The 25,410-nt window shown below is 50.7% G+C and overlaps 1 long non-coding RNA gene across 1 annotated transcript; it reads left to right on the top strand.

The window, feature by feature from the left end:
* The first annotated feature begins 658 nt into the window (after window positions 1-658).
* On the top strand, window positions 659-24,152 carry LOC311318095. The gene is made up of 6 exons (XR_014630790.1): window positions 659-762; window positions 23,329-23,399; window positions 23,528-23,584; window positions 23,689-23,760; window positions 23,885-23,937; window positions 24,114-24,152. It is a non-coding gene; the product is annotated as an uncharacterized lncRNA (long non-coding RNA).
* Window positions 24,153-25,410: the final 1,258 nt, after the last annotated feature.

Here is a 25,410-nt window from a genome sequence, read left to right as displayed (position 1 = left end):
TCTTTTTGGGTTGGGTTGAGTCAAGCACAGGGTCTACCAGCATGTCCCGCACCCCTGGGGGTCGATAGCTCAGTGGCACAGAGACCTTTCAATTAATTACTGGTCTGACACTCTTAACCACTGTGCCAAAGCTCCACTATCCCTAACTCATGTATCCATGAGACATGTCTGTTATAAAGACATACTGATAAATATCTCCTCCCATGATGCATGTCACACAGCTCAAATCAGGCTTTCATTGATGCAAGCAGTTGGTATTTGGAAGTTCCTGTGGGGATTGTTAAAGCTCAACTACCACTTGTTAGGAATAACAACTCGTTATTTGGTCATCTTATTTTCCATGTGATTTGAACACAGCTCCTTTATTTGTATATCATATATGTGTAGTGTTGGTCAAGTTACTGAAAACTAGTTACTAGTAGGGCTGCTCGATTAATCGGATTTAAATCTAGATTAAGATTTGGGCTGTCAACGATCATTAAAACAAAATAATCGCCATAAAACGATTTAGCACAAATCAAGTGCACCCTACACTGCAGAGCTATACTGTGCTTGACCCCTCCCCCAAAGCCCCAAAACAAACACTGTAGTTCAAAGCGAGACGAGTTGTCAAGCGAGGCGCACGCATGCTCCTCTCGTACAAAACACAACAAGAAGAAGATTATGGCAGCAGAAAGAGAGGTGGACAAGAGAGCTAAAACAACGTCAGTGGTGTGGAAACACTATGGGTTCGCGGAGACAGATTTGGACCAAGTTGACACGGTGTGTAAAATTTGCTACGCAGTCGTAGCTGCCCCTCAAAGTAGCCCTTCTCAGTCCCGTTGTCGCATTCCGCTCGCTCATGCCAGACAACAGTCCTTTGCTGGTCCATTCACTAAGCAGTCAAAATAAATCGGTGTCGGCCTATTTAGGAGAGGCGCTCATATTTACAAGTGTCAGTTAAAGATGAAACTTAACTTACCTAAGCAAAACGGTCTATTTTAACAAATGCTGGGTTTTGAAGCCTCGGCGCTACCATTAAATAACTTATTTAGACACGTTCTGTCCTAGTGAAATTATTTTTCCGAGGTAGTCTTCTTCTGTGGTGGTGGCGGTGCTTTCAAGCTTCTTTATTTATCAGTTTTGGCACTTTTATTAATTTATTTATTTATCAAGGTTCACTTTTTGTCTCCCATGGGAGACATGTATCTAATCCAAAGAACATTGTTAAAAAGAAAAGCCACTGTCAACATTTAATAAATTAATTGTTATCGAAGTCAATGTATAATTTGATTTGTTAAGAAAATGTCAAAACTTTTGATGAAAAAAACAAAACAATGAATAATTGTGTTGAATAATCGGGATCTCAATATCAATAAAAATAATCATGATTATGATTTTTGCCATAATCGAGCAGCCCTAGTTACTAGTTGCAGTTACTAGTTGCTTCTTTCAAAAGTAACTGAGTTTCAAACCCTTCAAACCCAGTTGATCGTGGCTCACATGGGGGATTTGTTCCCAGTGGTGGTTGTAATAGAGTGCCTAAGCGGAAGCAGGAAGAGCTGTCCTATGGGACCTTAATTTTGAAAAAATATGTACGGTAGTCAATGGCGATAAACAAATAAATTTTGAGTTTCCTCATAGGGGGACGGACTCTGGGGTCCGGTCCAGCGTGACGAGGGGTCTCAGTCGGAGCATGACTCGTATGACTCGTATGATGGGGATCGTGGCTCACGTGGGAGGTCTGAGCCTGGTCACTGGAAAGCTAAGTGTCTTGTTTTTAAGGGGTAAATGGGGGCATATGAGTGGGAAGGTGGAGGCTGTTGGTCTCGCAGCCCTTGTGCCAGTGTAGTTTTATAATCACTACACTATTACCTTTCAGTTTTATAATAGATTTTAATATACTGTTATTAGTTTACAAAGCACTCCTTAGTCATGCACCTGAATACATGTCAGGCAAGCTTTTATGATATACACTAAGTAGGTCCCTGATAGGGAGGGGTATTGTTAGGATTTTATCGATACCGGTATCGATTCCGATACTGCTTATCGATACCGATACTTAACAACACTCTTATCGATACTACCCTACCACTTTGGGACTCATACCCTGCCTGGCTCGATGTTTCTGTCTCAGTTGGCCTTCATTTACTTAGTGGACTGTCACTGTTATATAGTGATCCTGTGTGATACTTGTCCAGCCATCGCTGCTTATGGCTACCTTTGACACACTGGCAAGCTCACCTATGCCTATGATGTTTCTCTTTTCAACTGCAAGCCAAGCAAGTATGAGGGTATCTGATAATGTGCCTCTGGAAGGGGGGTGGTAACTGGGGTTAAGGGCTGTGGTCATATCACTACTGTAACAACTAACTGTTAATAGTAACAGTTACTAACATCAGAAGACATAGACTAAACTGTGGCTACATTACTTATGTAGCTAGGTACAGCAACCAAAAATATGTTCATTTCATCATCTCTCACTCCCAGTCAGAAAATGTCCGCTAATCATGATGCTAATTTCCGCTATGTTAAACTCCATTGACGTATGCTAAAAACGTTAGTGATCTAAAAGTCCACGATTGTTGGCATTCAAGCTGATGAGTTGGTACCTGAGGCTTATCGATCGGGTTTAGCACATGGAAGAAGAGGAACAAACAAAGTCATGTTGAGTTTGGCACTGGCACATTTAACCTGTGGCTGATTAATGTGTTTGTCCCTGATGAATAAATACATGTAAATTAAAGTTTCCCTAAATGGTAAATGGACTGCACTTATATAGCGAGGAGTTGCCCTAGGAGTTGTTGACCCACTTCAATCGCTGGCGTTAGATGTTTCCACTTGTGAGAGGTTGTGTAACCTGATCATGTTGGAGCAGTTTACTGATTCGGTGCCTGGTCGTATTGCTACTTTTATAAGTGAGCGCAAGGTGACAACTGTGATGGAGGTGGCTGCACTAGCAGATTAACATGTACTGACTCATGAAGTCAGTTTTGGTGAACCCTGCGCTCGTGAGGAGTTTCCTCATAGGGAGGCAGACTCTGGGGTCCAGTCCAGCATGATAAGGGGTCTCAGTCGGAGCATGACTCGTATGATGGGGATCGTGGCTCATGTGGGAGGTTTGGGCCTGGTAGGGAGCCTAATGCAAACCCAGTTGATCGTGGCTCACATGCCGGATTTGTTCCCAGTGGTGGTTGTAATAGTGTGCCTAAGCGGAAGCAGGAAGAGCTGTCCTATGGGACCTTAATTTTGAAAAAATATGTACAGTAGTCAATGGCAATAAACAAATACATTTTGAGTTTCCTCATAGGGGGACGGACTCTGGGGTCCGGTCCAGGGTGACGAGGGGTCTCAGTCGGAGCATGACTCGTATGACTCGTATGATGGGGATCGTGGCTCACGTGGGAGGTCTGAGCCTGGTCACTGGAAAGCTAAGTGTCTTGTTTTTAAGGGGTAAATGGGGCCATATGAGTGGGAAGGTGGAGGCTGTTGGTCTCGCAGCCCTTGTGCCAGTGTAGTTTTATAATCACTACACTATTACCTTTCAGTTTTAGAATAGATTTTAATATACTGTTATTAGTTTACAAAGCACTCCTTAGTCATGCACCTGAATACATGTCAGGCAAGCTTTTACAATATACACTAAGTAGGTCCCTGATAGGGAGGGGTATTGTTAGGATTTTATCCATACCGGTATCGATACCGATACTGCTTATCGATACCGATACTTAATAACACTCTTATCGATACTACCCTACCACTTTGGGACTCATACCCTGCCTGGCTCGATGTTTCTGTCTCAGTTGGCCTTCATTTACTTAGTGGACTGTCACTGTTATATACTGTAGTGATCCTGTGTGATACTTGTCCAGCCATTGCTGCTTATGGCTACCTTTGACACACTGGCAAGCTCACCTATGCCTATGATGTTTCTCTTTTCAACTGCAAGCCAAGCAAGTATGAGGGTGTCTGATAATGTGCCTTTGAAAGGGGGGTGGTAACTGGGGTTAAGGGCTGTGGTCATATCACTACTGTAACAACTAACTGTTAATAGTTACAGTTACTAACATCAGAAGACACAGACTAAACTGTGGCTACATTACTTATGTAGCTAGGTAAAGCAATCTAAAAGTCCACGATTGTTGGCATTCAAGCTGATCAGTTGGTACCTGAGGCTTATCACTCACGGTTTAGCACATGGAAGAAGAGGAACAAACAAAGTCATGTTGAGTTTGGCACTGGCACATTTATCCTGTGGCTGATTAATGTGTTTGTCCCTGATGAATAAATACATGTAAATTAAAGTTTCCCTAGGAGTTGTTGGCCCACTTCAATCGCTGGCGTTCAGCATTAGATGTTTTCACTTTTGAGAGGTTATGTAACCTGATCATGTTGGAGCAGTTTACTGACTCGGTGCCTGGTCGTATTGCTACTTTTATAAGAGAGCGCAAGGTGACAACTGTGATGGAGGTGGCTGCACTAGCAGATTAACATGTACTGACTCATGAAGTCAGTTTTGGTGAACCCTGCGCTCGTGAGGAGTTTCCTCATAGGGAGGCAGACTCTGGGGTCCAGTCCAGCATGATAAGGGGTCTCAGTCGGAGTATGACTCGTATGATGGGGATCGTGGCTCATGTGGGAGGTTTGGGCCTGGTAGGGAGCCTAATGCAAACCCAGTTGATCGTGGCTCACATGCCGGATTTGTTCCCAGTGGTGGTTGTAATAGCGTGCCTAAGCGGAAGCAGGAAGAGCTGTCCTATGGGACCTTAATTTTGAAAAAATATGTACGGTAGTCAATGGCGATAAACAAATACATTTTGAGTTTCCTCATAGGGGGACGGACTCTGGGGTCTTGTCCAGCGTGACGAGGGGTCTCAGTCGGAGCATGACTCGTATGATGGGGATCGTGGCTCACGTGGGAGGTCTGAGCCTGGTCACTGGAAAGCTAAGTGTCTTGTTTTTAAGGGGTAAATGGGGCCATATGAGTGGGAAGGTGGAGGCTGTTGGTCTCGCAGCCCTTGTGCCAGTGTGGTTTTATAATCACTACACTATTACCTTTCAGTTTTAGAATAGATTTTAATATACTGTTATTAGTTTACAAAGCACTCCTTAGTCATGCACCTGAATACATGTCAGGCAAGCTTTTACAATATACACTAAGTAGGTCCCTGATAGGGAGGGGTATTGTTAGGATTTTATCCATACCGGTATCGATACCGATACTGCTTATCGATACCGATACTTAATAACACTCTTATCGATACTACCCTACCACTTTGGGACTCATACCCTGCCTGGCTCGATGTTTCTGTCTCAGTTGGCCTTCATTTACTTAGTGGACTGTCACTGTTATATACTGTAGTGATCCTGTGTGATACTTGTCCAGCCATTGCTGCTTATGGCTACCTTTGACACACTGGCAAGCTCACCTATGCCTATGATGTTTCTCTTTTCAACTGCAAGCCAAGCAAGTATGAGGGTGTCTGATAATGTGCCTTTGAAAGGGGGGTGGTAACTGGGGTTAAGGGCTGTGGTCATATCACTACTGTAACAACTAACTGTTAATAGTTACAGTTACTAACATCAGAAGACACAGACTAAACTGTGGCTACATTACTTATGTAGCTAGGTAAAGCAATCTAAAAGTCCACGATTGTTGGCATTCAAGCTGATTAGTTGGTACCTGAGGCTTATCACTCACGGTTTAGCACATGGAAGAAGAGGAACAAACAAAGTCATGTTGAGTTTGGCACTGGCACATTTATCCTGTGGCTGATTAATGTGTTTGTCCCTGATGAATAAATACATGTAAATTAAAGTTTCCCTAGGAGTTGTTGGCCCACTTCAATCGCTGGCGTTCAGCATTAGATGTTTTCACTTTTGAGAGGTTATGTAACCTGATCATGTTGGAGCAGTTTACTGACTCGGTGCCTGGTCGTATTGCTACTTTTATAAGAGAGCGCAAGGTGACAACTGTGATGGAGGTGGCTGCACTAGCAGATTAACATGTACTGACTCATGAAGTCAGTTTTGGTGAACCCTGCGCTCGTGAGGAGTTTCCTCATAGGGAGGCAGACTCTGGGGTTCAGTCCAGCATGATAAGGGGTCTCAGTCGGAGTATGACTCGTATGATGGGGATCGTGGCTCATGTGGGAGGTTTGGGCCTGGTAGGGAGCCTAATGCAAACCCAGTTGATCGTGGCTCACATGCCGGATTTTTTCCCAGTGGTGGTTGTAATAGCGTGCCTAAGCGGAAGCAGGAAGAGCTGTCCTATGGGACCTTAATTTTGAAAAAATATGTACGGTAGTCAATGGCGATAAACAAATACATTTTGAGTTTCCTCATAGGGGGACGGACTCTGGGGTCCGGTCCAGCGTGACGAGGGGTCTCAGTCGGAGCATGACTCGTATGACTCGTATGATGGGGATCGTGGCTCACGTGGGAGGTCTGAGCCTGGTCACTGGAAAGCTAAGTGTCTTGTTTTTAAGGGGTAAATGGGGCCATATGAGTGGGAAGGTGGAGGCTGTTGGTCTCGCAGCCCTTGTGCCAGTGTAGTTTTATAATCACTACACTATTACCTTTCAGTTTTAGAATAGATTTTAATATACTGTTATTAGTTTACAAAGCACTCCTTAGTCATGCACCTGAATACATGTCAGGCAAGCTTTTACAATATACACTAAGTAGGTGATATACTGATACCCTGATACGGAGGTGTATTGTTAGGATTTTATCCATACCGGTATCGATACCGATACTGCTTATCGATACCGATACTTAATAACACTCTTATCGATACTACCCTACCACTTTGGGACTCATACCCTGCCTGGCTCGATGTTTCTGTCTCAGTTGGCCTTCATTTACTTAGTGGACTGTCACTGTTATATAGTGATCCTGTGTGATACTTGTCCAGCCATTGCTGCTTATGGCTACCTTTGACACATTGGCAAGCTCACCTATGCCTATGATGTTTCTCTTTTCAACTGCAAGCCAAGCAAGTATGAGGGTGTCTGATAATGTGCCTTTGAAAGGGGGGTGGTGTTACGGCTCGCATGCCCTTGCCTCCACAACCGCCTCCCTCTCTCCCCTCTGGGCCCGCTGCACGCTCGGGGCGTCCTACGCGCTCTACCGCACGTCGCATCGGCCCAGGCATGCGATGCTCTGGCTCTCCGGAGTTTCCCCCCACTACCGGGCGTTCCCCATCTCCGGCCAGCTCCGCGGACTCGGCAGTCTCCTCCCACTCCGGTGACGAAGAGTCGGATCCCGACATGCCCAGCACATCGGCCCGTGCGCAACGACAAGAACGGCGCGCTCGTCTCCGACGATGACGCGGGCGCGGCTCTACTCACCGGTTTCCCATTCATCATCACCACACCTGTCCCTCGTTCTGCAATCACCTTCAACCCCTACAAGAACCTGGTCTACACTCCACTCATCGCCAGATCTTACCATAACATATGTGGTAAAGTATAGCCTAGCCTACGATTATACTTACCTGTGTTTTTGTAGTGCTTTCTCGTTCCCTGCTCGTGATTACTATCACTCACCCTACCTCTCCTCCTCGTCTCTCCAGTATCCCGGACCCCCTCTGCTGTGTTGTACCAGCTAGCAGAGCCCTCACCCTGCTCCACCTCCGGATCCCTCTGGCTCCCTTGAGCCAAGAACATTTTTTATTGTTTAGTGGCTCCTATTTTTTCTCTCCCCTTATATTTTGTGGCATCCCTTTTTGTGGCTCCCCCTTTGTGTTACCTTATTAAATCGCCCCTCCGGGCTTAACCGTTCCTTGCCTCCTCCATTCCTGTTGCGCCTGGGTCCCACACCGAACCATCACAGTAAGATCTGGCCAGTTTGGACCCAGCCAACATGGAGGAGAGACCTGCACCTCCCGGACTACTCCAAGCCCTCCAACAGACCCAAGCTGAGCAACTGCAACAGGTATCCGCCCAACAGCAAGCCCAGGACGAGCGACTGAGGGGCCTCGCTACTCTGGTCAGCACCCTGTCCGACCAGGTCACCGCGCTCAGTGCCCGCCTGGCTCCGTTCCTGAACCCCACCGCTCCACCAAACCGGGAGCCCCATCTCGCCTCCCCGGCCCCCTACGACGGGACATTCACCCTCTGCCGGGAGTTCCTCATGCAGTGTGAGTATGTGTTTGATCTCCAGCCAAGCATGTACTCCACTGCGTCTGCTCGTATAGCCTACATCGCCAACCTCACCACGGGACGGGCTCGCCGTTGGGTCATGGCGGGTCGCGAGGGCGCAGCTGCCTACATGCGGGACTACACTGCCTTCGTGACAGAATTCAGGACCGTGTTTGACCACGACGTCCACGGACAGGACGCGGACGCTGCTCTCTCCGCCCTTACCCAGGGTTCCAGTTCAGTAGCGGACTACGCCACGGAGTTCCGCATCCTCGCTGCCCGTTGCTCCTGGAACGAGTCTGCCCTGTACAGCGCCTTCCGACGGGGTCTGGGGGACGCCATGAAGGACAGCCTGGCTGGAAGAGACAAACCAGCGACCCTGAACCAACTCGTCTCCCTCTCCATAGCCATAGACGAGCGCCACCGGGAACGCAGGCGCGAGCGGGCGCACCAACACCACAGCGCACCCAGACCGTCTCCGCCTCCCTCTACCGGTCTCTCTCGGCCTGCCCCGGCCTCCCTCGCCCCCCCAAACACCGCTGGAGAGGAACCCATGCAACTGGGCCGGACCCGACTGACCCCTGCAGAGCGTGAGCGCCGGAGACTGAACGGACTGTGCATATACTGCGCTAGCCCAGCGCACGCCGTCGACTCCTGTCCCTCTGCACCTCCCAGGGCGGCAAAAAGAGTAGGCTCACTCGCCAGGGGGTACCGAGTAAGCCGGCTCATCCATCCCCAATCCCGGACCCGTGCCGCCAGGTTCACTGTCACCCTCGCCTGGCAGGGGCACACGCTCTCCGTTCCTGCCCTCATCGACTCCGGTGCCGACGAGAGCTTCGTGGACGTCCAGTTCGCCCACAAAGCGGCGCTCCCTCTCTCCCCTCTGGAGAAGCCCCTCTCGGCTTTCGCTCTGGATGGCCATCCCATGGGCCCCATTACGCACCGGACCCTGCCCCTCACCCTCACAGTCTCGGGTAACCACGTGGAGGACGTCCGCCCCTTCGTCATCCACTCTCCCGACGCTCCATTCATCCTAGGGAGGCCCTGGCTGGAACTCCACACCCCTCATGTCTGCTGGAGCTCGGGGCGCATCCTCAGCTGGAGCACCACCTGCCACGCCCGCTGCCTCCGAGCTGCTCAGACCTCCACTCGGGTTGACCGGCCCCGTCCCGCTCCTCCTGACCTCTCCACGGTCCCTTTGATGTACCACGACCTCGGGGAGGCCTTCAGTAAGGAGCGCGCCCGCACACTCCCCCCTCATCGACCCTACGACTGCGCCATCGAGCTCGACCCTGGCGCCCCTCTCCCAGCCAGTCGTCTCTATAACCTCTCCCTCCCGGAGAAAGCAGCCATGGACACCTACATCTCCGAGTGCTTGGCCGAGGGTCTCATCCGACCATCTCGATCCCAGGTGGCAGCGGGGTTCTTCTTCGTAAAGAAGAAGGGAGGAGATCTGAGGCCGTGCATCGACTACAGGCTGCTCAACAACATCACGGTGAAAAACAAATACCCACTCCCCCTCATGAGTTCCAACTTTGAACCCCTCATCAGTGCCACCATCTTCACCAAGTTGGACCTCATGAAGGCGTATCATCTGGTGCGTATCCGTGAGGGGGACGAATGGAAGACCGCCTTCAAGACCTCCCGTGGCCACTACGAGTACCTTGTCATGCCCTTCGGCCTCACCAACGCCCCCGCCGTCTTCCAGGCGCTTATGAACGACGTGCTCAGGGACATGCTGGACGTTTTTGTGGTCCTCTACCTGGACGACATCCTGGTATTCTCCAGGAGCGCTGAGGAGCACGTCCAACACGTCCGCATGGTCATCCAGCGTCTCCGGGAGAACCGCCTGTACATTAAGGCGGAGAAGTGCACCTTTCACTCCTCATCAGTCGAGTTCCTGGGGCTCATTGTGGAGGGAGGCCTGACGCGACCCGACCCCCGCAAAATCAAGACCGTGGTCGAATGGCCTCAACCCACGACCCGGAGGCAACTTCAGAGCTTCCTTGGCTTCGCTAACTTTTACCGCCGTTTCATACGGGACTACAGCCGGGTAGCAGCTCCCCTCACCCACCTCACCTCATCCCTGCGTCCGTTCGTCTGGACACCGGCTGCCAGCGCCGCCTTCTCCGCGCTCAAGGAGCGCTTCACCACCGCCCCGGTCCTTCTCCATCCTGACCCCTCCAGGCAGTTCGTGGTCGAGGTGGACGCATCGGACACAGGCATCGCTGCTGTTCTGTCCCAGCGGTCAGTGGAGGACCAGAAGTTGCACCCCTGTGCCTTCCTCTCCCGCCGGTTCACCCCAGCTGAGGTGAATTATGACATCGGGAACAGGGAGTTATTGGCGGTGGTGGGGGCCTTGGAGGAGTGGCGCCACTGGCTTGAGGGCGCGGAACACACCACCCTCGTCTGGTCAGACCACAAGAACCTGACCTTCATCCGGGCGGCCAAGCGCCTCAACTCCCGCCAGGCGCGGTGGTCACAGTTCCTCGGGAGGTTCGATTTTACCCTCACCTTCCGGCCCGGGTCCCGCAACGCCAAGGCCGACGCGCTGTCCCGCCTCCACGCGCCCGAGGCGCCCCCCGCGGAGCCTGAGACCATCCTGCCGGCCTCGCGTGTCATAGGGGTGGTCACCATGAACATCGAGGCAGTGGTGAGGCAGGCCCAACGCGCCCAACCCAGTCCGGCCAACGTCCCTCCTCGCCGGCTCTTCGTGCCTGACTCGGTCCGGTCCCGGGTGCTCCAGTGGGGCCATGCCAGCCAGTTTGCGTGCCATCCCGGGGTTCACCGCACCCTCTCCTTCCTGAGCCGACGGTTCTGGTGGCCCTCCATGAGGTCCGACGTCCGGGAGTTTGTTGTCGCCTGTCCCGTCTGCTCCCGCAGCAAGGCGTCCCACCAGCCCCCGGCTGGCCTCCTGCGTCCTCTCCCGGTCCCCAGCCGTCCCTGGTCCCACATCGCCCTGGACTTCATCACCGGTCTTCCCCCCTCCAGGGGCAACACGGTCATTCTCACCGTGGTGGACCGGTTCTCCAAGGCGGTCCATCTGCTGGCGCTCCCCAAGCTCCCGTCCTCTGCGGAGACAGCTGAGCTCCTCGTCCAGCACGTCTACCGGCTCCACGGTCTCCCCGGAGACATTGTCTCAGACCGTGGGCCTCAATTCACCTCCCAGGTCTGGAGGGCCTTCTGCAGGGAGATAGGCGCCACCATCAGCCTCTCCTCTGGCTACCACCCGCAGACCAACGGCCAGGCCGAACGGGCCAACCAGAGCCTGGAGTCCGCTCTCCGCTGTGTGTCGGCTCTCCACCCCACCTCCTGGAGCAAGGACCTGCCCTGGGTCGAATACTCCCTCAATGCCCTGACCAGCGCTGCCACTGGCAGGTCTCCGTTCGAGTCATCCCTCGGGTACCAGCCCCCGCTGTTCTCTCTCCAGGAGTCGGAGGCCTCCGTCCCCTCCGTCCAGGCCCACCTCCGCCGCTGTCGCCGTGTCTGGAGGGAGGTCCGCAGGGCCCTGCTCCGCTCCAACGAGCGCTCCTGCCGCGGGGCCAACCGCCGCCGCACTCCTGCTCCGGCGTACCGGCCCGGTCAACGAGTCTACCTCTCCACCGCTGACCTTCCGCTCCAGGTCCCCTCCAGGAAGCTGGCTCCGCGCTTCGTTGGGCCCTTCGAGATCGACCGTGTCCTGAACCCGGCTGCGGTACGTCTTAAGCTCCCTGCTTCCATGCGGGTACACCCTGTGTTCCATGTATCCAAGATCAAACCTGTCTCCTCGAGTCCCCTCATGCCTTCTGCCCCAGCTCCTCCGCCTCCCCAGATGGTCGACGGGCATCCCCAGTGGACGGTTCGGCGGCTGCTGAAGGTGCGCCGCCGGGGTCGGGGGTTCAAATACCTGGTGGATTGGGAGGGGTACGGCACCGAGGAGTGCAGCTGGATCTCCAGGCAGCTCATTATGGACCCGTCTCTCCTCCGGGACTTCTACCGGGCCCATCCTGACGCCCCCGGTCGGTCGCCAGGTGGCTCCCCTCGGGGGGGGGGGGTCCTGTTACGGCTCGCATGCCCTCGCCTCCACAACCGCCTCCCTCTCTCCCCTCTGGGCCCGCTGCACGCTCGGGGCGTCCTACGCGCTCTACCGCACGTCGCATCGGCCCAGGCATGCGATGCTCTGGCTCTCCGGAGTTTCCCCCCACTACCGGGCGTTCCCCATCTCCGGCCAGCTCCGCGGACTCGGCAGTCTCCTCCCACTCCGGTGACGAAGAGTCGGATCCCGACATGCCCAGCACATCGGCCCGTGCGCAACGACAAGAACGGCGCGCTCGTCTCCGACGATGACGCGGGCGCGGCTCTACTCACCGGTTTCCCATTCATCATCACCACACCTGTCCCTCGTTCTGCAATCACCTTCAACCCCTACAAGAACCTGGTCTACACTCCACTCATCGCCAGATCTTACCATAACATATGTGGTAAAGTATAGCCTAGCCTACGATTATACTTACCTGTGTTTTTGTAGTGCTTTCTCGTTCCCTGCTCGTGATTACTATCACTCACCCTGCCTCTCCTCCTCGTCTCTCCAGTATCCCGGACCCCCTCTGCTGTGTTGTACCAGCTAGCAGAGCCCTCACCCTGCTCCACCTCCGGATCCCTATGGCTCCCTTGAGCCAAGAACATTTTTATTGTTTAGTGGCAGTTTGGTGGCTCCTATTTTTTCTCTCCCCTTATATTTTGTGGCATCCCTTTTTGTGGCTCCCCCTTTGTGTTACCTTATTAAATCGCCCCTCCGGGCTTAACCGTTCCTTGCCTCCTCCATTCCTGTTGCGCCTGGGTCCCACACCGAACCATCACAGGTGGTAACTGGGGTTAAGGGCTGTGGTCATATCACTACTGTAACAACTAACTGTTAATAGTTACAGTTACTAACATGAGAAGACACAGACTAAACTGTGGCTACATTACTTATGTAGCTAGGTACAGCAATCTAAAAGTCCACGATTGTTGGCATTCAAGCTGATGAGTTGGTACCTGAGGCTTATCACTCACGGTTTAGCACATGGAAGAAGAGGAACAAACAAAGTCATGTTGAGTTTGGCACTGGCACATTTACCCTGTGGCTGATTAATGTGTTTGTCCCTGATGAATAAATACATGTAAATTAAAGTTTTCCTAGGAGTTGTTGGCCCACTTCAATCGCTGGCGTTCAGCATTAGATGTTTTCACTTTTGAGAGGTTATGTAACCTGATCATGTTGGAGCAGTTTACTGACTCGGTGCCTGGTCGTATTGCTACTTTTATAATAGAGCGCAAGGTGACAACTGTGATGGAGGTGGCTGCACTAGCAGATTAACATGTACTGACTCATGAAGTCAGTTTTGGTGAACCCTGCGCTCGTGAGGAGTTTCCTCATAGGGGGACGGACTCTGGGGTCCGGTCCAGCATGATAAGGGGTCTCAGTCGGAGTATGACTCGTATGATGGGAATCGTGGCTCATGTGGGAGGTTTGGGCCTGGTAGGGAGCCTAATGCAAACCCAGTTGATCGTGGCTCACATGGGGGATTTGTTCCCAGTGGTGGTTGTAATAGAGTGCCTAAGCGGAAGCAGGAAAAGCCGTCCCATTGGACCTTAGTTTTGAAAAAATATGTACAGTAGTCAATGGCGATAAACAAATAGGGAGGGGTATTGTTATCGATACCGATACTTAACAATACTCTTATCGATACTACCCTACCACTTTCGGACTTAGTGGACTGTCACTGTTATATAGTGATCCTGTGTGATACTTGTCCAGCCATCGCTGCTTATGGCTACCTTTGACACACTGGCAAGCTCACCTATGCCTATGATGTTTCTCTTTTCAACTGCAAGCCAAGCAAGTATGAGGGTGTCTGATAATGTGCCTCTGGAAGGGGGTGGTAACTGGGGTTAAGGGCTGTGGAAATATCATTAGCTGTTAACAGTAAGTTAACTAACACCAGAAGACACAGACTAAATTGTGGCTACATTACCTATGTAGCTAGGAACAGCAACCAACACAATATGTTCATTTCATCATCTCTCACTCCCAGTCAGAAGAGGTCCGCTAATCGCGATGCTAATTTCCGCTATGTTAAACTCCATTGACGTATGCTTAAAAATGTTAGCGATCTAAAAGTCCATGATTGTTGGCATTCATTTCTGGGGGGTTATTCAGGAGGGGGAAGGTCCCTTTTATGGGGCAGGCTGCCTCCAAGGCAATGGTAGGAGAAACAGTGTGCAGTCTTATTAATATTAATGATAATGAGTGTTACCTGCATCTTTAGCCTGGCTCATCTGCTACTGCAGCATTTCTATCGGAGCCACCAGCGTTAGCATTAGTTGCTTCACTAAAGCAGTCAAACACACTGCACTGCTTCACCGAATTTACCGAATGTGAAACGTGTTACTGGTGCTACCCCCTTTGGACACAACTGACTTTTTACATAAATTGCATTTAGCACCGTCGGTAGATTTGGCAAAGTACCGTTTTGCCCTGTCTGCCATGCCTACTTTCTCAAGTGGCCTACTGTACTAGAGAGAGGCAAACAATAACAATGCAACGTCATCGCCTGTCTTCTTCTTCTTCATTTGATTTCTGGCAGGCTAGACGCCGACGTGGCGTTTTACTGCCTTTCCCTGGCCAGACACGGTACTACACCCCTCCCAGACCCTCACACCCTAAGATGTAGGCCAGTAGCGAACATAAAGCTTGCCACCGCCCTCCCCACCTCATACTGGTGACTCCCATGGCCCAAAAGGACCCTCAGAGACACAACTGGCTCCCCCACCCTCACTACATGAGCATACATATCTGCCCTCTCCCTCCTGTACCTCCCGCACTCCAACATGACATGCCTCACCGTCTCCCTCCCCCCACAGCTTCACAGACCATCCACATGTTTCCCCATCCGGGCCAGGTCCCAGGCCACAATGACCAAGCCGAAGCCTGGTCATCATGACCTGTTCCCTTCTACTCCTTCCCTGGGCGCCCCTCTCCCCCCTAACACTCCCCTGGATCCCATGGAAATGCCTCCCTCTCGCCTCTACCTCCCACTCAGCCTGCCACCTCTCCATCAGCACCCCCCGTATCCTACCTCTCCACTCAGCTACCCCCAGATCCACCCCCACCTCTACCACCTCCTGCCCTAAAGCCCCCTTAGCAGCTGCATCCACAGCCTCATTCCCCTCCACCCCCACATGAGCCGGGACCCACATAAACCCCACCCTACACCCCACCCTCTCCACCCTGTACAGAGCCATCACCAGTTCAAGGATGAGATCGGGCCTAACCCGTGAACCTCGCTCAGGCCCCCCAGAGCAGCCGCTGAGTCGGAACACACAACCACCCGCTGCGGGCGCGCATGCTCGACCCAGTCCGGCGCCCACACCAGTGCCATCACCTCAGCAGTGAACATCGACAGCCCATCAGGCAGCCGCCTGCCCTTGGTAAAACGCAACTGGGGAATATGGATGGCAAAACCAGCCTTCCCACTCCGGGGGTCCACCGAACCATCTGTGAAGATCTGAAAATGCGCCGCCCACACACTCCGCAAACTTTCCCAGCCCATCGGGGCCCTCACCCCCTCCCCCCACCCTCACCGACCCCAGCAGAGAGACCTCCGGCGTAGGCAAGAGCCACGGGGGCACACACGGCCAGACCACCACCGGCGCCACCACACCCAGGCCAAGCCCCGCCTCCTCCATCCAGACCTGGTTCACAAAGCTCCACTTCCCTCCTACTACTCCCCCACTCCCAGCACCCCTCCACCAACGCCTTCCCTGGGTGACCAGGCCCCTGGCCAACAACCTTCGCAATATAATGCAGAGCCAGCTTAACTCTCCGCAACCTCTCCTCACCTCAACCAACAAAGCCAGGATGGCCGTCATGCAAAACGCCCCACAGCACACCCTCAGCGCCTTCGCCTGCACCACATCCAACCTTGCCAAGGTAGTCGGTGCCGCACTCCCATACGCGAGGCTACCATAGTCCAGGACAGACCGGATCAAAGCCTGATACACCATAAGCATAGTCCCCCTGACAGCCCCCCAATCACTCCCCGCAAGGCACCTCAACACATTCACCACCTTCTCACACCTCTCCACCGTTCTATCCACATGCACCCTCCAGGTCAGCCTCTCATCAAAGTACACCCCCAGAAACTGAAATACCTTAACCCTCTCCAGTGGCTGCCCATACAGGGACAACCCCAGCCCTCCCCCCTTCCGCTTGTGCCCAAACACCACCATCTTGGACTTCTCCACCGACAACCTAAACCCCCACCTCCCTGCCCACTCCTCCACCTGCCCCAGAACCTCCTGCATCTTCCTCATCACAAACCCAACATTCCCCCCCCGCTTCCAAACCGCCCCAGCATCCGCAAACAGGGAACATCCCACCCCTGGCCCCACCCCCTGGAACATATCATTCACCATGACATTAAAGAGCACCGGGCTGATCACACTCCCCTGCGGGGTGCCATTCTCAATCCCCACCTCACCAGACAACGCCCCCCAATCCTAAACTGAATCTCCCGGTCCCTCAGAAATGCCCCAATCCAGTTCAACATGCGCCCCCTGACCCCCGCATCATACAACTTCACAAGAAGCCCCTCCTTCCACAACATGTCATAGGCCCTCTCAATGTCCAGGGACACTGCCACCAGGCACTCCTTACACGCCATGGCCTTCCTGATATCCAGGTCAAGAGCCGGAACCGCGTCCATAGTACTCCTCCCCACCCTAAAGCCACTCTGGACTGGTGTAAACCAACCACCCCTCTCCAGCTTGTACACCAACCGGTCAGTCACCATCCTTTCCATAATCTTACACAAGACCGCTGTCAGGGCAATCAGCCTATACGACCCAGGCCGCGTAGCCTCCTTCCCTGGCTTCAGGATGGGGATAACCACTGCCTGCTTCCATGCCGCCGGGAGGACCCCCTCCGCCAACACCGCATTAATGAGGGACTAAACCTCTTCCAACACCACATCCCCCAGGTGCTGAAACACCTCATACCCCAGCCCATCCTTTCCTGGAGCCGACCTGCCCCCATGCCGTATAGCCCTATGCAGCTCCCCCATGGTGAAGAACAGAGTACAGGGGTCCCCATTATCCCCACTCACCTCCAACTTAACCCGCTGCCCCCTCAACACCTACTCCCTCCTCCTAACTCCATCTACCCTCACATTCTCTAGACTATGGACTTCCTGAAACGTCCGGACACACATGCTGGCTTCTGGGCATCACACACAGCCACCACACCCCCCTCCTCCAATACTGGCATAGCCCTACGCCTACCAACCCCCGACATGCGCCAGACCGCAGCCCACACCTCCCCCACCGAGGTTTCCGCTCCCAGCGTCCCACAATACCTCCTCCAACAATCCCGCTTAACTCCTCTACAACCACCCCATTACGGTCCATACCCCTGCTACCCCACAACGGGTTATGTGCATTGAAGTCCCCCATTTACAACACAGGGGACCCCACCACCATCACCCCCACCAACTCTCCAACTGCAGACAAGGGTTGTACAAATTTACCACCGACAACGGCCCCTGCTTCCCCCACACACGCACCGCCACATACTCCAAACCCGTGCTAATAGGACCACCCTCTGATACTGCACCCCAGTCCTAACAAATATTGCACACCCAACACCCAACCTATCCACCCGATCCAGCCGCTCACACTCATACCCAGGAAGAACAAAATCAAGACAAGGCTTCAGCCACGTCTCCTGAACACATACCAGCTCAGGCTTCTCCTTAAAATAACTTACAAATTTCTTAAACTCCTGGCTATTAGCAATCAGACTCCGGGCGTTCCACTGGAGAACATGGAACCTATCCATCAACCCACCCCCATCCCCTCATCACCCACACTCTGCTGACTCCAAGACAGACCCGCCCCTACCTCCCCCCTCCCCCCACCCGAGGGCATCCCACCATGAACACCAATCTGCAGACGCTCTGGGGGCACCACGATGCCCAGAAACCGCTCCGCCACCTTCGCCACCGCCCCCCTAATATCAGTCGACCTCGACACCTGCTTAGCAGCCCACAACACCTCCACCAAAAATGCCAGAAAAGCATTCCAGTCCACTACCAATGAGCCTGCCGGGACCGCCACACCCCCTTGGACAGGCCTACCCGCCCCCTCCCCCGCTACCACCCCCCCTACCTCCGCCGCAGCCACCTTCCTGACCGCCTCAGCATACGACATCTTCCCCTCATTCCTCACCCGTTCCACCTGCTGAGCCCTCACATGAAGCCCACACCCACGGAAAGCCGTCACATGAGCCCAGTGTTAATTTTGACAGCAAATTATGATTTTGTTTTAGTCATAGTCTTTTGACTAAAATGCCATTTAGTTTTAGTCATATTTTAGTCATCTGACTTGTTTTAGTTTTAGTCTAGTTTTAGTTGACTAAATATCATTACGATTTTAGTCGACAAAATCTACCATAGATTTAGACAACTCAAATTTAACAGGCTTAGTTCAATCAATCAATCAAGTTGGATTTATATAGCGCCCTTCATGAAACCCAGAGCGCTTTACAGAGTCCAGTATTCATTCAGACACAGTCATACCGGTGGTGGTAAGATACATAGCTACAGCTACCCTGGGGCAGACTGACAGAAGCGTGGCTGCTTCTGTCAGACAGTTTCATAATGAAGCATTCCTCTCCCCCAGTCTGATGCTAACTGTGTTTTTTGCCTGATATAGCAAGCTATAACATTATCATGTCAGCACTAGTTGGCTAGTCAGGCTAGCTAACATCAGGCACAGGCTAGCTAACATCAGGCACAGGCTAGCTAACGTCACACCGGAGGAGAGGGGCTATGGCGGCGCCATGTAGCTAACTGTTCGTGTCTTATCCATCTAGCTACAGTATAACATTAGACAGCAGCAGTAGTTTCTTAGCTATCTTACCCAGACTAGCTAACGCTAGATACCCCCGACAGCCGCCACAAGCATAGCCCCACTTGTTGCTAGCTAACCTGTGCCTAACATTAGCTAGCCACTAACGTTAGCGTTGCAATGATCAGACACTTCAGTTCTCCCCCGCCACAAACCTACGTGAAGCACTGGTTTCTTTTAGATTGTATTGTATTTGAAGTATTTCAGAAACACACCAGCTTGGGTTTAGCTAATACAGTAACGTTAGCCGGGGGTGGGGGGGTGCTTACCTTCTCGTGAATTTCGGGATGACTGTTCTCCAAATGTCGCTTTAAGTTTGTTGTATTGTTGCCAGTAATTTTCACCCCACACGGTTTACAAATGGTTTTGTTTTCCTTTGCATCAAATATGAAGTTTATCCAGATGTCTGCTCTCCTCTTTCTCCCGGTGTGTGCGAACGTTGACAAAGACATTTCTGAACTGTGGTCATTTACTGAACAGTTCAGGCGCAGCAGTCGTATGCTGTTAGTTGACTTCCCGCCGGCTGTAGCAACGGTACTATTCAAATGTAGGCCTACAAACAACAGGCTACCTGTAGGTTGCATCCAACTCATTCTATTAATACATCCATGATCCAACTGCGCACATCCCGAACCTCGACATTCTGATTTGAACTTTTCCCATACGTCCCTCCATAACCATTTTAGTCTAGTTTTTAGACGAAAATGTGAATAGATATAGTCATAGTTTTTGTCATCATACATTAATTTTTATTTCGTATTTCTCGTGACGATAACCCAAAAAATGTCATTGACGAATAGTTTTCGTCATAGTTCTCATCAACGAAATTAACACTGCATGAGCCCCACCGCAGTTACAACACTTAACCACCTCGCTCACACACTCCCCCAGCTCATGCTCCCCCCCACACCGGCCGCACCTCCTCACCCCCCTACAGACCGCAGCAACATGACCATACCTCTGACACTTATAACAGCGCAAGGGAGGGCGCTGGTAGGGCTTGACCAAATAGGACACAAACCCCAGGCTAGCCCGCTCCGGTAAAGCCTCCTCCGCAAAGGAGACCAACACGGCCGTGCTAGCCTGCCTTACCCCCCCACGCACAGTCCCAAACCTCCGAACCCCTACAAACTCCGCCCCCTTGAGATACTGCATGATCTCGTCGTCAGTTACCTCCACATCCACCCCATATATCACCCCCTGCAACCCACGGCCAGATACACTACCCGGAACCACGCACTCCACCTGTCTCCCGAGCAGCGTTGACATCGCCAATCCTTTCTTCCTCTGGGCCTCCGTTTTACAGAAAACCAACAGATTGCCATCGGACAAAGACCTGGCGTGCAAGATCGAACCGATTTTCTGGGTGAGATCCTTGGACACCTTCACGGACCCACCCAATCCATCCTTGAACCTGATAATCAGCTGCCACCCGTCCCTATCCACCGACTCTCGTCTAAGCAGTTTCACTTCGGGCGGACCTCCACTTCCCGGTCCCCTACCATCCAACGATCTACCCCTCTTCCCCGAACTACCCCCCCCACCCGCCACCCCGAGAGGACATGCCTCAAGGATACCAGACCTACAAACCCTCCCCACCAACAATCTCTAAACAGGCAAGCAGTTCCAAGCTGTTCAAACATCCGCGCAACGCAGCTCGACTAGCCGCTCTGACAGGTGACGCATGTGCCCTCCCCATCGCCTGTCACCAGCAGCTTTGTCATGATAAGGAGCCGGTGCCAGCTGCATTGGGTGATTTATGAAACGAATGTGTTAAATTGCCTACCGATAGCAGCACCGTTTGTCCATAAGCTTATTGATATTTCGGTACTGACCCAATGACATACCGGTATAAAAAATACCAGTTCCCGAAACCCATCCCTAGTACCTGAGGACCTCTGGCACTGAACTTTTAACCATATGCCTGGAGCCAGGCCCAAAAGACATGAGGGAGGCAGTTTTTATGCCCCCTGCCTTTGGAATACCCTGCCGGAAAACCTACGAATGTCTGAAACTGTGGGAACTTTTAAGCGAGATCTTAAGACATACCTTTTTAATTTCACTTTCATCATGCAGTTGCTCAATTTTAATATATTATTATTTTATTTTTTAAATGTTTCTCATGTTCTATTTCTCTTTTACCATATATGTTCCATGCTGTTTTATTTTCTTATTTTACTTTTGTTATGTTTTTATTTATTCTGTAAAGCACTGTGTGCTACACTTGCTTGAATGAACATAAATTATAAATAAAATTGACTTTGACTTTGTTGTCTACCCCTGTGTTCCTGCCTGTTGACCGGGGGCTACCTAATGTGTGCCCCTCAGGTGGTGCCTTTTCTCCTTTCATTACTGAGGGCTGTGTCGTTGGCTGATTAGAATAGGAAGGTCTCCGTTAGAATATTGAGAGATACTGGTGCATACTGTTCTTTCATTACTGAGGGCTGTGTCGTTGGCTGGTTAGGATAGGAAGGTCCCCGTTAGAATATTGAGAGATACTGGTGCATACTGTTCTTTCATTACTGAGGGCTGTGTCGTTGGCTGGTTAGGATAGGAAGGTCTCCGTTAGAATATTGAGAGATACTGGTGCATACTGTTCTTTCATGCTGGAGTCGGTGTTGCCCTTTTCCCATGAGTCACATACGGGGGAGAGTGTCCTGATCTGGGGGATGGGGTTAAGTGCCTTGTTAGTGCCTCTTCATACCCTGGTGCTTCATTCAGACCTGGTGCAGGGAGAGGTTGTTGTTGGGGTGCGTGCCGCGCTGGCTGTTGAAGGGGTGACCATGGCTTCAGGAAATGATCCGGCTGGTGGGCATGTGTGGGGGGATGTTACCCCACCTCCTGTGGTTACAAAAGCACTTCTGATTGCAGGGGCGGGGGAGGATGGTCCGTTGCGCATGCAGTGTTGCTCTGAGGTTTGATTAAAGATGGTAAGCTTAGCGGTGAGGCTACGTTACCTGGTCCTGTTTCTCTATGGTTCTGCCTAACTCTTTTGATGTTGGTAAGAGTTGTCGACTGTTGCCTAAGTTTAATGAGCAGGATCCAGACATATTTTTTTCATTGTTTGAACGACTGGCAGTCTCTAACCGGAATTTGTTTCAATATGTCCTAACTGGTGAACCCCTGGAGGCTTATTGTGCTAGAGGTGCAGATCCTGGTCTCACTTTTGTGAAAGTTAAGGAAGCAGTTTTAAAAGCTGATGAGTTGGTGCCTGAGGCTTATCACTCGTGGTTTAGCACATGGAAGAAGAGGAACAAACAAAGTCATGTTGAGTCACGGCTGGACTGGCCATGTGGCGTACCGGGCAAATGCCAGGTGGGCCGGACCTACTTGTGGGCCGATCTAAAAAAAAATATATTTTTTTTTTTCTTTGGGGGCTAACGAACGGCCCATAGAGCAGGGACAGCGGCCCATTGGTCCATTTTCTATACTGACACTGGGCTGGCGTAATCATATGTAGGCCCCACCCCTCCCTCTGTTGGTTCCAGGTGTCATTTGCGTGGGCCGTTAGAGAGCCAAAAGTCAGTGGATGGAGAAAGATGGATAAGGACAAGTATAGTAAACCAAAGCGCAAGGGGGGCGCAGAGAAATTACGAGCTAAAAAGATTAAAAGTCTTGAGGCGGATGCTGCAACAACACTGCGTTAACACTGTTTGTCTAGGCCAGCCAGATAACGTCAGTACTAGTAGTGCTAACGTTAGCACGTTAGCTTGGCAATTAGCACTAGCGCTTTTACTAACGTTATCTATTCTGGCCTAGCCTAGCAGTGTTGCTGCTGCTGGGCTACTTAACGTTATATCTTCGAAGAAAAAGAGGAGCAGGCTAACGTTAGCTGTGTGTGGCCATGGTCCAAAATTAACCCTAGCCATTTACTAGCCAATGGCTGGCTGCTAAAAATCTATTGGTAATGGATAATTTACCAGCTAGTTGACTGGTAAGCCTAGCTCCTTTCAGGACTGTTACTAAGGGGCTAGGTTAAAAAAGTTCGTTTTGGACCCTGCTAGTACATTACTACTGTTATGCACACACTATAATATTGATTGAGGATCACATGTGAGACCAAGATAACATGCTAAATAATAATAAGAGCAAATTGGACACAGACACTGTCATTGACAAAGTGTCAGAGAAGAGTAAGCTACTGAGGAAACTCATAGTAAGTTGATATGAAATTGTTATTATTATAAAATTATTCATAATAATGTAGCAGCTTTTTAGACTGAAGATAGTGTGATCATGTAACTCATTATTACCCCCCCTCCCCTGTCTCTCAAAGGATGCCCGGGTGTGGTTCATTGTCCATTGTTGATGAGGGTATTCAGAGGGCCATGCAGCCTTTTCCACTAAGTAAGTATACAATACATGCAACTATGTTTTTATATTTTCTAGAATCTGTCATTTAATCATTTATAATTTAAAAATGATCATTGATCATGTCTCATCTTTCTCTCACCCCCCCCCTCTTTCTCTGTCAGGATATTATTGTTGAGGGTATCCAGAGGGTCATGCAGCCTTTTCCAGTAAAGATAAAGGTATTATGATCATGTAATTACCAGTACTGTGATCAACTCAATCAATTATAATGTCTCAGTCTCACCTTTCTCTCTGTCTCCCCTTTTCTCCCTCTCTATCAAAGGTTGCCCTCATTTGTTTGAAAAGAAGCACTTTGCTTTTAACTGGAGTGGACTTCCCAGGCATCCTTTTTTATGTAAGTAGTGAGTTTACAATCTATGCAACTACTTACATTTTCTAGAAGATATTGTTACTATCTGAATCTATAGTTTATCTCACTTATCGTGTCTCATCTCTCTTCCTCCCTCTTTCTCACTCAGGATGCCATTGTTGATGAGGGTATTCAGAGGTCCATGCAGCCTTTTTCCAGTAAGTAAGTATACAATTCATGCAACTCTGATCATCTGAATCTGTCATTTAATCATGTATGACTTATCATTGATCATGTCTCATCTCTCTCCCCCCCCTCTCTATCTCTCTCTTTCTCTCTCTCTCTCTCTCTCTCTCTCTCTCTCTCTCTCTCTCTCTCTCTCTCTCTCTCTCTCTCAGGAGATGCCATTATTGTTGAGGGTATCCAGAGGGCCATGCAGCCTTTATTACTAAGTAAGTATCAAATACATGCAACTATCTCTCTACATTGTTCTCAATTGAAGATACTGGAACAGTACTGTGATCATTTAACTCCATCAATTATCATTCTCACCTTTCTCTCTTTGTCTCTCCCTCTCACTCTTTTAAAGGTTGCCTTGTTTGAGGAGGAGATCTTTTCAGCCCAGTGGAGTTCACAGGCAACATTTTGAGTTACTTGTATACTTTGTACATATATTTCTATACTTACATTTGAATAATAATAATAATCATTTAATAAATAATTTGAAATTATACTTTGACTTCTATCAGAGCTTCTTCTTTGACAATTTCTTGTACTTCTACTGTAACTGTTACTTGAGTATGGAGATTGTGTACTCCACGGCCACGTCTGACCACCAGGGAGTCAAGAGTGAGTGAGTACACTCGTCCATTTGCACTGGTACACTTGTCCACGGAACTTACTCATCTTTGTAGTGGTTTGGGGAAATAGTACGGTGGTATTGCATATTTAAAGGGGCCGCAAGGATTTCGTACTGGTGGGTGGTGTCCGACCGATTGTGGTGGGCCGGTCTGGGCCAAAAATGCCAGGGCCGATTTTTTGTCCCAGTCCAGCCCTGACTGCGACTACGACTACTGCTACTACTACTGCTACAGTACGACTACTACTACTACTACTACTACTACCCAGACAGACCACTGAGGATAGGATTTGTTTTAATGCAGGATTTCGAGTATCACTTAAGATGCTTATCTATGTCTTTTTGGTGTCCTTATCAATCAAAGGAAGTGCCCTAATGTCCTAATGCATCAGGGACTCAAATGAAGGCCTGCTGGAGGGATGATGAGTGCATCCTATTCACCGTGTTCTCTCCCTCTTATTACAGATAATGCATGCTGATAAAAGCCAGCTCCTGGTACACACATCCCCAAGCACACATTAGCACCAACCCTACACTAATGCTTCTGAGGATGGGACACAGGTGTATGTGTGTGTGTGTGTGTGTGTGTGTGTGTGTGTGCGTGTGTGTTTTCTCCCTATTCTTCTCAGTATTTGGAAAATGGATACAGGGATGATAGATGATAGTCTTGATTTTTATGTAGCCCAGAGGCCGATGGGAACAGACTTTCTACAGTGACTTGGAAAACACTGTGTTTGTGTGTGTGTGTGTGTGTGTGTGTGTGTGTGTGTGTGTGTGTGTGTGTGTGTGTGCGGTGGTAGTCTGAAAGCATTCCTACTCCATCTTCCTTAGAACAG

The sequence above is a fragment of the Borostomias antarcticus genome (assembly GCF_949987555.1).
Source record: "Borostomias antarcticus genome assembly, chromosome: 14".
NCBI lineage: Eukaryota > Metazoa > Chordata > Actinopteri > Stomiiformes > Stomiidae > Borostomias > Borostomias antarcticus.
Note: the sequence above shows the minus strand (reverse complement) of the source record. Positions and strands in the feature narration are given on the sequence as shown.